Below are 12,109 nucleotides of genomic sequence, written 5' to 3'. Positions count from 1 at the left end.
CAGTACTCAGTCTTTTAAAAGCATGTGAACCACAAAGCACTGGACTCCTCAAACTCCAACAAAATGTCAGCAGAAGAGCATAGGTGCCTATGGGAATCCTCAAGAAGTTACTGGAATTCTCCAGATAATTTTAATGCAATTCTTGGTGATTCTTCTGTAAGATCTCAGCTGTGCTCAGAAGAAAAAGCCTTTGAAAATCATACCTTGGGGCTTCCTCTACAGGAAGGACCTGAGCAGCATGTGAATGTCAACAGGCAGGAATCAGATGCCTCGGGGATTATACAGAGGATGAGTTTTATTCCTGAATGCTTAAAAAGATAAGCTGGTGTTTTGAGTTCATCTAGACTCTAGTGTTCTGGAGGATTAGTATGGTTTGGGTAAATCAGCAGTACCCAAAGGAGTGAAGAAATTAAAATTTCCAGTTGCATGTGTCCCTTTTCATTGCAGAAGAGCTGGATTTGGTGGTGATCTTTAAGGGTCACTTCCAACTCAAATAATTCCATGATTCTACGGCCTGTTCCAGCCAAATCTGCTACCCTGGATATGGTATTCACCCACAGGCAGTGGCAACCATAATTTGAACTGAGGGCTTCTTTGCTTCTGCACTCATGCTGAGTCATCAGAGCTGCCTGCCATCACAAAGCTACCCAGGCAGCTTTGAGAATCAGCTCTTCCCCAGCAACAAAGGGGTAAAAAATCACAGGACATAGAGGATCTGTTTGCCCTGAGTGGTCACCTCAGGGCTTTGCAACAGATTGGATGAGAACTGGAAACTTAAAGCTGGAGATCAGTCTGATCAGTTGATATGAAGCCCCACAGCATTACTCCCCGCTATCAGTCATAGCTGTCCTATGTCAGATTTCAACAAGAGGTTATTGAGGTCTGCAGATAGTCTGAGGACAAGATAAAAAACCTCCAGGAAGACATCTACAGGTTGTAGTCAAAATTATTTTTCAAGAGTGTGAGCATAGTAGTATTCTATAGTGGCCGTAAACTGTTACTTCCATACCCATGGACACTGCCTCTGTCCTACAGCATACTAATCTTAGAGTTGCACACTGCAGTTTCTATAGTTGGTTACTTAGCCATTGCAAATATTGAACTGTGAGTTGAGTTTCCTTCCTGTATATCCTTACTGCTCCTGTAACATTTTGATTCTTTCTTCATAACCCAGAAATTCTCCATGACCAAATCATATAAAACAAAGACGGTCTCAGATTTTATTGCACTCTGCGTGGCAAAGAAAGGGAACGCATCAGGTTCTGAGTGTTACTTTCAGCTGTTCACAAGGGACATGGTAAAATCTTTGCTGGCTGGTTTAACTGCTCCTGTGATCTTGTCTGATTGTTGTCACACAACTTGCTTTTCTCCAGAGTATTTCTCACTGATGTTATGATCCATCCTGACTTCTTATATTCTGAGAACTACATTTGTATTAGGATTTTTTTTCCAGTTTGGTGTCTCTGGTGAGACAACCATTAATTTGTCTGTTTTCCTTTATGATTGTTATTCAAGTTTTTGTTAAACATATGTGATAATGATACTGACAGTGCACTGACAGGATTATACAAGTTTGATTAGTACATAATGAAAATTGCCTGCAATACAAGTATTCTGCAATTATGTAGAAAGCACAATGCCATCTGGGTTCTGCTCCCATCTCTTTTTTTCTTGATTTATTTTTTTTTCTAATAAATGACAACTAACAGTATAATATCACTCTGTAGTAAAATGTGAAGTACAACGACAAGAATTTATAAAAATATTTTCTGTCTTTGCATTTTCTCCGAGCACTTTAAGACTTAGAAGTCAGTCCAGCAACTGCTTAGCCTGCTGAGTAGTTCTTATTCACTGAAAGAGCCATTGACTTTAATAGTGTGACCTATCTGATTAAAGATTATTTGCAAGAGCCAAATCTTTCCAGGTCTGGTATAGAATGGAAAAAGATTGATTTAGATTCCTGCAGAGTAATCATTCCTTTTCTTTCCTTCATTCATTTCTCCCATGAAAATATGGTTAATTCAATGCCCCAGACAAATGTATATCACATAATTTCTATTGCTACCATTATTTTGTGCTTGCACAAATAGTTTGTCAGTGGTTAAGTCCCACAGTGGGCAAAAGCTGCAGGCCAGGAGCTGGAAATGTGCTCAACTCCTTCTCTTTGACTTTACAGCTACATGACTATGTACCACCAAAATCAGGTTGTTGGCTTCTCACATTAAACAACCAGAATTAAGTGAATGTATCTAGCATGCTTGATCCATGGAACGATGGTGACATGGCTGACACTCCAGAAGGCTGTGCTGTCATTCAGTGAGACCTAGACAGGCTGGCAGATTGGTGGAGAGGAACCAGATGAGGTTTAACAAGTTCAAGTGTAGAGTCTTGCATGTAGTGAGGAATAACTACATGCGACAGTAGAGGTTGGGGGATGACCTGCTGGAGAGGAGCTCTGCAGAGAGGGACCTGAGGGTCCTAGTGGACAACAGGTTGGCCATGAGCAAGCAGCGTGCCCCAATGGCCAAGAAGGGCAATGGGATCCTGGGGTGCATTTAAAAAAGCACAGCCAGGAGATCAAGGGAAGTGATTCTCCTCCTCTACTCTGCCCTGGTGAGGCCTCACCTGGAGTACTGTGTCCAGTTCTGGGCTCCCCAGTACAAAAAAGGGATCTCCTGGAGGGCCACAGAGATGATAAAAGGCCTGGAGCACCACTCCTATGAGGAAAGTCTAAGAGAACTGGGTCTGTTCAGCCTTGACAAAAAAGACTGATGGGATCTGATCAATGCCTATAAATACCTAAGGTGCAGGAGGCAAAGGTTTGAGGCCAGACTCTTTTCAGCAGTGTGTGGCAACAGGACAAGACAAGGAAATGACCACAAACTGAAGCACAGGAAATTCCATTAAAATTTGCATAAGAACTTCTTTACAGTGAGGATGACGGAACACTGGAACAGGATACCCAGGGAGGCTGTGGATTCTCCTTCTCTGGACACATTCAAGACCAACCTGGATGCCTACCTGTGCTTGTTGTAGAGGGCCTGCTTTGCAGGGGGTCTGGACATGATGATCTCTGGAGGTCCCTTCCAACACCTACAATTCTGTGATTCTGTGATTCTGTGAACACTGATGTATATGACTTGATAAGAGACAGTGACAGAAGTTGGATTACACATCAGTGTTAACTGGATATTGAACTTTTTCCGAGTGAAAGAAGTTTACCCAAATCCTTGTTAAAGGGGAGGGGGGGGGGGGGGGGGGGGGAAGAAGAGAGGAGAGGAGAGGAGAGGAGAGGAGAGGAGAGGAGAGGAGAGGAGAGGAGAGGAGAGGAGAGGAGAGGAGAGGAGAGGAGAGGAGAGGAGAGGAGAGGAGAGGAGAGGAGAGGAGAGGAGAGGAGAGGAGAGGAGAGGAGAGGAGAGGAGAGGAGAGGAGAGGAGAGGAGAGGAGAGGAGAGGAGAGGAGAGGATGAAGGTAATTATCCTTCTATAAATGTTGTAAATTAGACAAGAATTTCTGATACAAGGGTCTGCAGGATTTGGGCTTTTATCTCTGTATAACAGTATTCCTTAGGCACCAAAATACATAGTTAGAAAAGTTCTTGCAAGATTCATGTATCCATGCATGTATAATGAATTAAAACAAGAATTATATAAACCTCAGCTAACTACTTTCATCTAAGTCTGGGAAGTCCTCTGTGCTTTTGCAGTCAGTGTTGTTTCTGATATCTTTGACTGGATGTAAAGAACAGCCTGTTTACATAAAGCAAAATAGCACAGTGCTCCTCAAGAGAGGAAAACATAAAGGAGCTCTTACTCCTAGCAAGCAGCAGAACATTTGTCCAAGCAGTTTTTGGTTCCCCGAGAACACTGTATCTTCATTTTCCATTGGGAAGATAGCTTTGAGCGAAGGGCAGAAGGTAAATGAGAGGTAGTAAATGAGAATGCCCCATTTCCAAAGTGGAAACAAGTAGGGAGTCTCGGCCTCCCTCTTCCACAAGCTTCAGGAGGGTTTCAGAAGGGACTAGGAAGGGTTGTGCTGTGTGTCTGGGGAGCAGTTCAACTTCAAGTGAGGGGAAAGGGAAACAATTGGAATAAGTTACGCTTCAAAGCTTCACTAGTATGCTAAGTTAAATTAAAAAAAAACATAATAATAATAGAATTAAGAACAGAAGTGACATGAAGTAAACAGAGAATGAGATAAAATGCAAAGTAGTTTACCAAGGGTAACATTATGCCAAAATAATTAGATATCTCCCTGTGATAGCAAACTGATTAACTAGACAAAGGCAGTACAGTAGATAAAATTTGTCTGAATTTAACTAGAGCATTAGACACAGTGCCAAGTGGGAAAACACTAGTGAGGGAAAAATGGAGAATCAGTGTAACATCTGAGTGGGAAGAGATGAAGCCAAGGGGGGCTGATAACCAGCTGTGCTCCAGCAGGGAAGTGTCAGACTAAAAAGAAGCTATTAGGGAAGTTCTCCAGAGTTCCTTCAGATTTACCATTCTCAATATTTTAATTAGTGAACATGGCAATAAAAAACTATCAAAATTCTCCATTACCTAAAGCTGGAATATGTAAACAGAACAAAACAATGGATCCTGAGCAGAGGTGGTTGGTCTGGGCCTTGCCTCAGTAGAAAACATAGAATCATAGAATATCCCAAATTGGAATGGGCCCATAAGGATCATCGAGTCCAACTCCTGATAGTGTGATATTCCCTTGTACTGAATGCAAGATCATATAATACTGATGAATACAAAAAAAAATTGCACTATGAACTGAAGGTAAAGTGAGAATCTGCTGGAAACCCCAGGAAGATGTAAAAGGAAGCAGGTTTTTTGTATGTTTTATCCATCAGTTCCTTTTAGAGAAGCACTCTCGGAAGGCGGGTGCAATGGGGGGTGGGGGGAAGCATCTTGATATTTCCAACTCATACTTTTGCAAATGAGAGAAAATCTGGGGACTGAAGGAAAGAAACAAAAGTCATGTCAAGTTGTCATAACTGCTCTCAAAAACTAAGCTGTGGCAAGTATGAGAAGTGGATTCTGTAGGGATGGACAGCAGAAACCAGAAGAAAACTCTTCAAGCCATTATGGTACCCTTCACCATTGTCAGGTGATGCTTCTTGCCAGATCTCTGTTCTCCACTTGAAGCTGGCAGTGCCCACCCTGAGTTTCACTCATGTGGGTTCCTCTGATCCGACACTGAAGTCAGACCAGCACTGTCACCCAAACAGGCACAATATGCAAAGGCAAAACAATCATTTGGCTTTAACTCTGCTTCACAATGGCTTTCACAGCCTTTCTGCTGAAATGCTTCCCTGAACAATAAGAAATCTTTCATTTAAATACTTGCGAGAAAGCAGTTGTGTTAACAAAAATATCGCAGTCACACAAAATGATGTTCAAAGCAGTGCCAGCAATTTCTGAAATACAAAAGTTACAAAAGCTCTATGTGTGCCTCTTTTTAATTTCAGAAGAATTTTTAATAATAATAATTAAGTTTTTTAACCTGCTTTTTGGAATTAATTTGAATCGACTAAAGAAGTTACGTAGTTTTGGGACTACTTCCCAAATTTTTTTGCAGATTGTTTAGGCCACTGCTAATTTATGATAATTCTAATGTATGAAATGTATTAATCCTGTGGAAAACAAAATACTTACTAGCATTTGTTTAATGAAACGATTATCACTGAACACTTATCATCTGTTTAATGAAATTCCACTATTCACAGATGGCTGTTCTCTTATAAAGAAAATGCGTGCTTAGTAGAATGGATATTTAGAAATGCAGTTGCGAGTATCAGACTTTGTTTTTCACTAAAACTCAGAACAGATATTTTCAGACACAGATATGGATGATCAGCATGGAGTAAGATCTTTATCTCTTCTGAAGAATCCTCTCTGAAATTAAAAAGGGAAATAATCTGCTTTTCAAAACAGCATAACAACAGAACAGCAGCAGAAGAGGTACACAGCCCTGATTCAGAGGCAAGCAAGCATCCAAACTTCACAAATCTCCATCCACCACATATATCAAACTTTGTTGAGGCCGATAATTATACTAACGAATTATCTGAGATTACAATGGTAATCACTGTATTGCCTATCCAAAACTGGGTTAAGTTTAGCCAACCTTCACCATAACTGCATTTCTGTTGTTACACAGAATACATATCTTTGTCATTTTATTTCTTCCATAGATTTGGACTGCCTGTAGGCATTTACCCCTCACTGCCAGATTTTGTTCAGCTCTGCTTTAGATGTTCTCAGTTATTAAACTGTTCCCATATGAAAATCTGGGTCTGCCTGAAGTCATGTCATGTTGAACTGAAGCTGAGATGTTAAAGCATGTGATTTAGCCATACAGCACAGCCTCACTCCTCTCCCACTTCTGCACAACTTCAGAGGATAGAGCCTGACAAAGTGCGTACTAAATCAAATCACTTCTCTACATTTTGTCCTTGGGTTCGTTTTTCCTATATCCAAGGACAGCAAGCAGGAAAATAACCAATACAAGAGAGGAAGCTGGAAGGGAGCATTTACTTATTAAAAGTAAAGTATTAAAATAATGCGGCACAGTGACTTTGCAATCTGCATTTTAAAGCAGCAGATGTCCCATTACAGTAATCCCCTTAAGTTAAAGAAATACACGTATGGGATTTTTTTTATCCTATCTTGGTCTCATTAATGAATTCTGTGTCACTTTAGGCCAAATTTTTTCTGCCAATTTTAAGATTGCAAACAATCAGCATGAAAACTTAACGATTTCAAGTATGGCTTTATTCAAGAAATAAACATCAGGTGAAAGCATCTGTTTTATTGCTAAACTTGGCAATAGCAGGCTGCACTAGAGGTGGAATTGCTTACACTCAGTGAAAGTTTACTTCAATCAATATAGGTTTCATATTTTACCATCGCACCAGAGGAGAAATAGCTACATGTCACAATATTCTTCCAAGCAAATGACAACAGTGAAAAAAAAAAAACAACAAGAATGTCTATCTACTTGGATTTCCCTTCCTGAGCAGCTTTTGTGGGATCGCTACAAGCCAAGGGATTTATTGAGGGAACAGTCTCTGTCTCGTTAGGGACAACACATTTAGGAAACCAGAGACAACAGTGACTGCCATGCAGGAACCACTGGTACTTAAGGATAGATTTCATTTTTAATCACAATGAAACTGGAGAACTTGGCCTTGCAAAAATTCTCTGTGGAATCTCAAAGCCTGGGTAATTACTGCAAATTTCCCTTCCAAGTGCTTCTCTGTCACTTTGTGTTTCTCAGAATTGTATTATTGAAAGCAAAAAAAAAAAAAAAAACAACAAACAAACAAACCAAAACAAAACAAAACAAATCCAACAAAACCAACAACAAACCTGAAGGGTATTTTATCTCCTCTACTGTGTAGTTAAATCTTTGAAAGCTTTCTATTTCCATCTAGCACAGATCCTTCTCAGACATATCTCTACTCAACTTCTAAACAACAGAAAACCCAGACTCTGTGTTAAAAACATGGAGACTTCAGTGCATATGCACATAATAGTTAAAATATATATTTTTTCTTAGTATTTCCATTTAAATATTTTCTCCTGTGGAAACTAGATCATATTCTTCCCTTCATCAGATTTTCTGGTCCTGCTAACCATACCATTCCTGATACAAGCCAGGATGCCATTGGCCTTCTTGGCCACCTAGGCACACTGCTGGCTAATACTCAGTCGACTGTCCATCAATACACCAAGGTCCCTTTTCATCAGGCAACTTTCCAGCCTCTCCTCCCCAAGCCTGTAGGATTGCCTGGGGTTGCTGTGACCAAAATGCAGGACCTGACACTTGGCCGTATTGAAACTCATACTGTTTGCCTTGGCCCATCAATCCAGTCTATCCCAGTTTCTCTGTAGTGCCCTTCTTCCCTCTGACAGATCAATGCTCCCTCCCAACTTGGTGCTGTCTGCAAACTTACTGAGGGTGCACTCAATTCCCTCATCAAGATCATTACTAAAGATGTTAAATAGAAGCAGCACCAGTACTTAGCCCTGGGGGACACTGCTCCTGTCAAGCTGTCAACTAGATTTGATTCCATTTACTATAACCTTTTGGGCCTGGCCATCCAGCCAGTGTGTGCCCCATCCAAATCATGGGCAGCCAGATTTTCCATGGGAATGTTGTGGGGGACAGTGTCAAAGGCTTTACTGAAGTCCAGGTAGATCACATTGACAGCCTTACCTTTATCCACTCAGTGGGTCACCTTGTCATAGAATGAAATCAAATTTGTCAGACAGGATCTACCATTTGTAAACCCATGCTGACTGGGCCTACTCCCTTGGTTAACCTTTAACTGGTCCATGATGGCTTCCGAGATTATCTGTTCCATATCTTCCTGGACACAGAGGTGAGACTGATAGGTCTGTAGCTACCAGGATAATCTTTCCAGCCCTTTTTTGAAGATGGGAGTCACATTTGCCAGTCTCCAGTCCACTGGGACATCTCCAGTTAGCCAGGACTGCTGAAGAATGATGGAGAGTGGCTTGGCAACCACATCCACCAACTCCCTCAGCACTCTAGGGTGCAATCCATCTGGCCATGCATTTGTGAGTATCCATCTTTCGGAGCAGGTCCAAAACCATCTCATCATTGATTATGCAGTGCCTATGCTTTCCCCATCCCTATCTATAAGCACTAAAGATACTTAATTAGCTTTCAAAATACCCACTGAGTTCAAACATCCCATCCCCAGTATATCAAAACAGGGATATTTAGGCAATGAGGACATTTGTGGTCTGAAGATTGTTCTATCATAGAACCATTAACATTGGAAAAGACCACTAAGATCATCTGGTCCAACTATCAACCCATTACTACCATACCCAGTAAGCCATCTCCCTCAGTGTCACATCTACATGGGCCAAAACTTGAAAGGTGGGCCCATGTAAACCTAATCATGTTCAACAAATCCAAATGCAAAGTGTTGCAATTGGGTCAAGGCCATCCCTTGGGATGGAGAATACCTTGAGAGAAGCCCTGCTGAGAAGGACTCAGGAATCACTGTAGATTAAAAACTTGATATAAGCCAGCAATGTGTATTTGCAGCTTCAAAGGCCACTGGAATCCTGGGCTGCCACAGAGGAGGGGTGACCAGAAGGGCAATGGAGGTGATTGTCCCCCTCTACACTGCCCTCCTGAGGAGCCTGAAAAACTGCATCCAGACTCCCAGCACAGGAAAGATGTGAAACTTTTGGAGATGATCCAGAGAGCCATGAAGATGACCCAAGGGCTGGATCACCTCTCCTATGAGGACAGGCTGAAGGAACTGTTTGTTCATTCTGGAGAAGAGAAGGCTGTGGGGAGATCTCATTACAGCCTTCCAATATTTAAAGGGAGATTATAAAAAGGATGGAAATCAACTTTTTACTGTAAATTTAGATTAGGTATCAGGCAGATGTTTTTCACTGAGAGTGAGGTGCAGGAAAGAGTTCCCAGAGAGGTTGAGGATGTCTTGTCTCTGGAAGTATTCAAGGCCAGGCTGGATGGGACTATGGGCAGCCCACTGTGGTGCTTGATCTAGCAGTTGGGATCAGCCCATTGCAGGGGAGTTGGAACTTGAGGACCTTTGAGATCCTTTCCAACCCAAACCATTCTATGATTCTATTAATCTATGATCTACTTCTTCAGCAGACATGAATCTCTTCCAGGGCATAATGGGTCTTTTTAAGACCCATGTAAGATACCTTATTAGCTTTCAAAATACCTACCTCCAAACATCCCATCTCCAATAGATCAAAACAGGGAGATTTAGGCAGTGAGCACATTTGTAGCCTGAGGTTTGCTCCATCAACTTTAATTCAAGTAAAAAAACTCAGATGTTTGCTTTGTGGAAATATCTGCCTTCTGGATCAGGAATCAGAGAAATTTTAACTTAACTAATTATCAGTCAATTTCATTTTACTGTAAGTCAGGACACTTTTTCTGCTTAATACACTACAGTGAGTCTGAAGACAGAGCATCACCGTGGATTATAAGCACCCTCACTCACCCCCCACAGCAAAAAACAGAGTCAACTGCAGCAATATTCACAATATACACTGTTGGTTATCATTATTTTTTCTCACTTATAGTAAAATATCATTAAAACAACAGAAAAACTCCATCCTACCACCCCCAATAATACAATAGGAAGGTTCCCAGAACAATTTTCAGTATAGTTTTGTCCCCACAATCCAGTTCCTCAGTATTTTCATTCCAAAATGTTTTACCATGAGGTTTTTTCTTTGCAACTGATACAACAGCTTCAATCTACTTTCTTATAACAATAAGGAAATGAATAGAATCATAGAATCATGGAATGGTTTAGGTTGGAAAGGACCCTTAAGATCATCTGGTTCCACCCCTCCTGCTGCAGGCTGGGACATCTCCCTCTAGACCAGGTTGCTCACAGCCCCATCCAGCCTGGCCTTGAATGCTTCCAGCAAGGGAACATCCAAAACCTCTCTGGGCAACCTGTTCCAGTGTCTCACCACCCTCCCAGTAAAGAATGTCTTCCTAATATCTAGTCTAAATCTACCCTTTTCCAGTTTAAAGCCATTTCCCCTCATACTGTCTCTACCCGCTCTTATAAAAATCGCTGAACTCCTTCCAATATCCTGCAAGTAAGAGCTTCGTCACTGGTCTTATTACAGCCCTGTAAGTGAATGGAGCCATTTGGTTCAGACACATGTTCTAGTAGATAAAAAGACATCGTCCCTGCCCCATAAATCTTGTAATCTTAATACCAATTTTACTCCTACATGCATTCACAAGCAGATACCATTGTCAGCAAGCACAGCAATTTGTTCAGCAGGGAGCTGAATCTCGCCTTTAGCCTAACTTGAATGTGCTCTCACACACCTCTGAATTGAAAAGCGAATCAAGCACATCTGCTGCCAACTGGGAGCAGAATGATGTAGCAAACAGAGTAAATATTTTTCTGCACTTTTGGGCTGAAGTGCTGACATTACATAAATGTAAGGAGAAAAAAATGGTAGTCAAGAGGGGAGAGATTAATATTAATGACAGGTCCTCTGAAAGAATTTCTTGCAAGTAGTCTGCATGCAAGGTATAAATAAGTATTAATTTTTGCTTCATATCATCTCTTATAGCACAGTATTGGCATTATCTACTGAGCAATCAGATCACTGACAATTTAGGCAATTTAGATTAGAGGCTGTTGTTTGATTTATTGTATGTTTTTACTGAAAAAAATGAGCAATTGCGGCAACCAGCACAGCAGACATAGAAAGGGTTAATTATTTCCCATCCCTAAGGTGGAGTTTAGCTGGAAAGAAATTACAGGATTTAAAGGTTATTGGCAGTTTCTCGTGCAGAACAAAGAATTGAGTCCAGTCTCAATTCCCATCTGTGTCACAGATACTGGCTCACACCACATTTTATAACACAAACTGATCTAAACTTGGAATGAAGATTGTGTAGATTTCTGTAAAGTGTATGCTTTAGAGAGCAACTTGAATGAAAGGTGAATCATAGGCGATCAGTTTGCAACTTTTTCTCCTTTCACTGAATTACGAAGCTCAAAAGAGAAAGCATTTGTAACAATTATCAGATGGACAAGGTATACAATCATCAGAAACCTATAATAACAGAAATTATAAGACATTTGAAGTACAAGGATTTGGTTAAGCATGCTTTTTGGACAAATGCCACCCTTTCTATTGAGTTAAGCCCTAAAGACGAACTAAGGTGACAGAGCAAGCTTGACTGGGCACAGTGGAGCTGCCAGAACACATAAATCCAGCACAACTGATTTGATTGCTTATATGCACAATAATGTGTCAGTCATTTTCAGAGTGAAACACAATGCTGCAAAGTAACATCGTGAACAAGTAACATCATGAACTCAGGCTATGGTTTACCTCACAGAATCACAGAATTGTCAGGGTTGGAAGGGACCTCTAGAGATCATCAAGTCCAACCCCCCTGCTTCGTTCATTGGTGCTCTTCAACTAGAACTCTGGACTGTCTCACAACTCTGCATGGATATTACATGGACATTGCAAGATTTTAAAAATGGTTATTTTTTTTTGAGCAGTTCTATACTTCTTGATTTTGT

The sequence above is a fragment of the Coturnix japonica genome, chromosome 2, assembly GCF_054131305.1.
Source record: "Coturnix japonica strain WE chromosome 2, WE-NBRP24, whole genome shotgun sequence".
NCBI classification, from domain to species: domain Eukaryota; kingdom Metazoa; phylum Chordata; class Aves; order Galliformes; family Phasianidae; genus Coturnix; species Coturnix japonica.
This window is presented reverse-complemented; position numbering follows the sequence as displayed.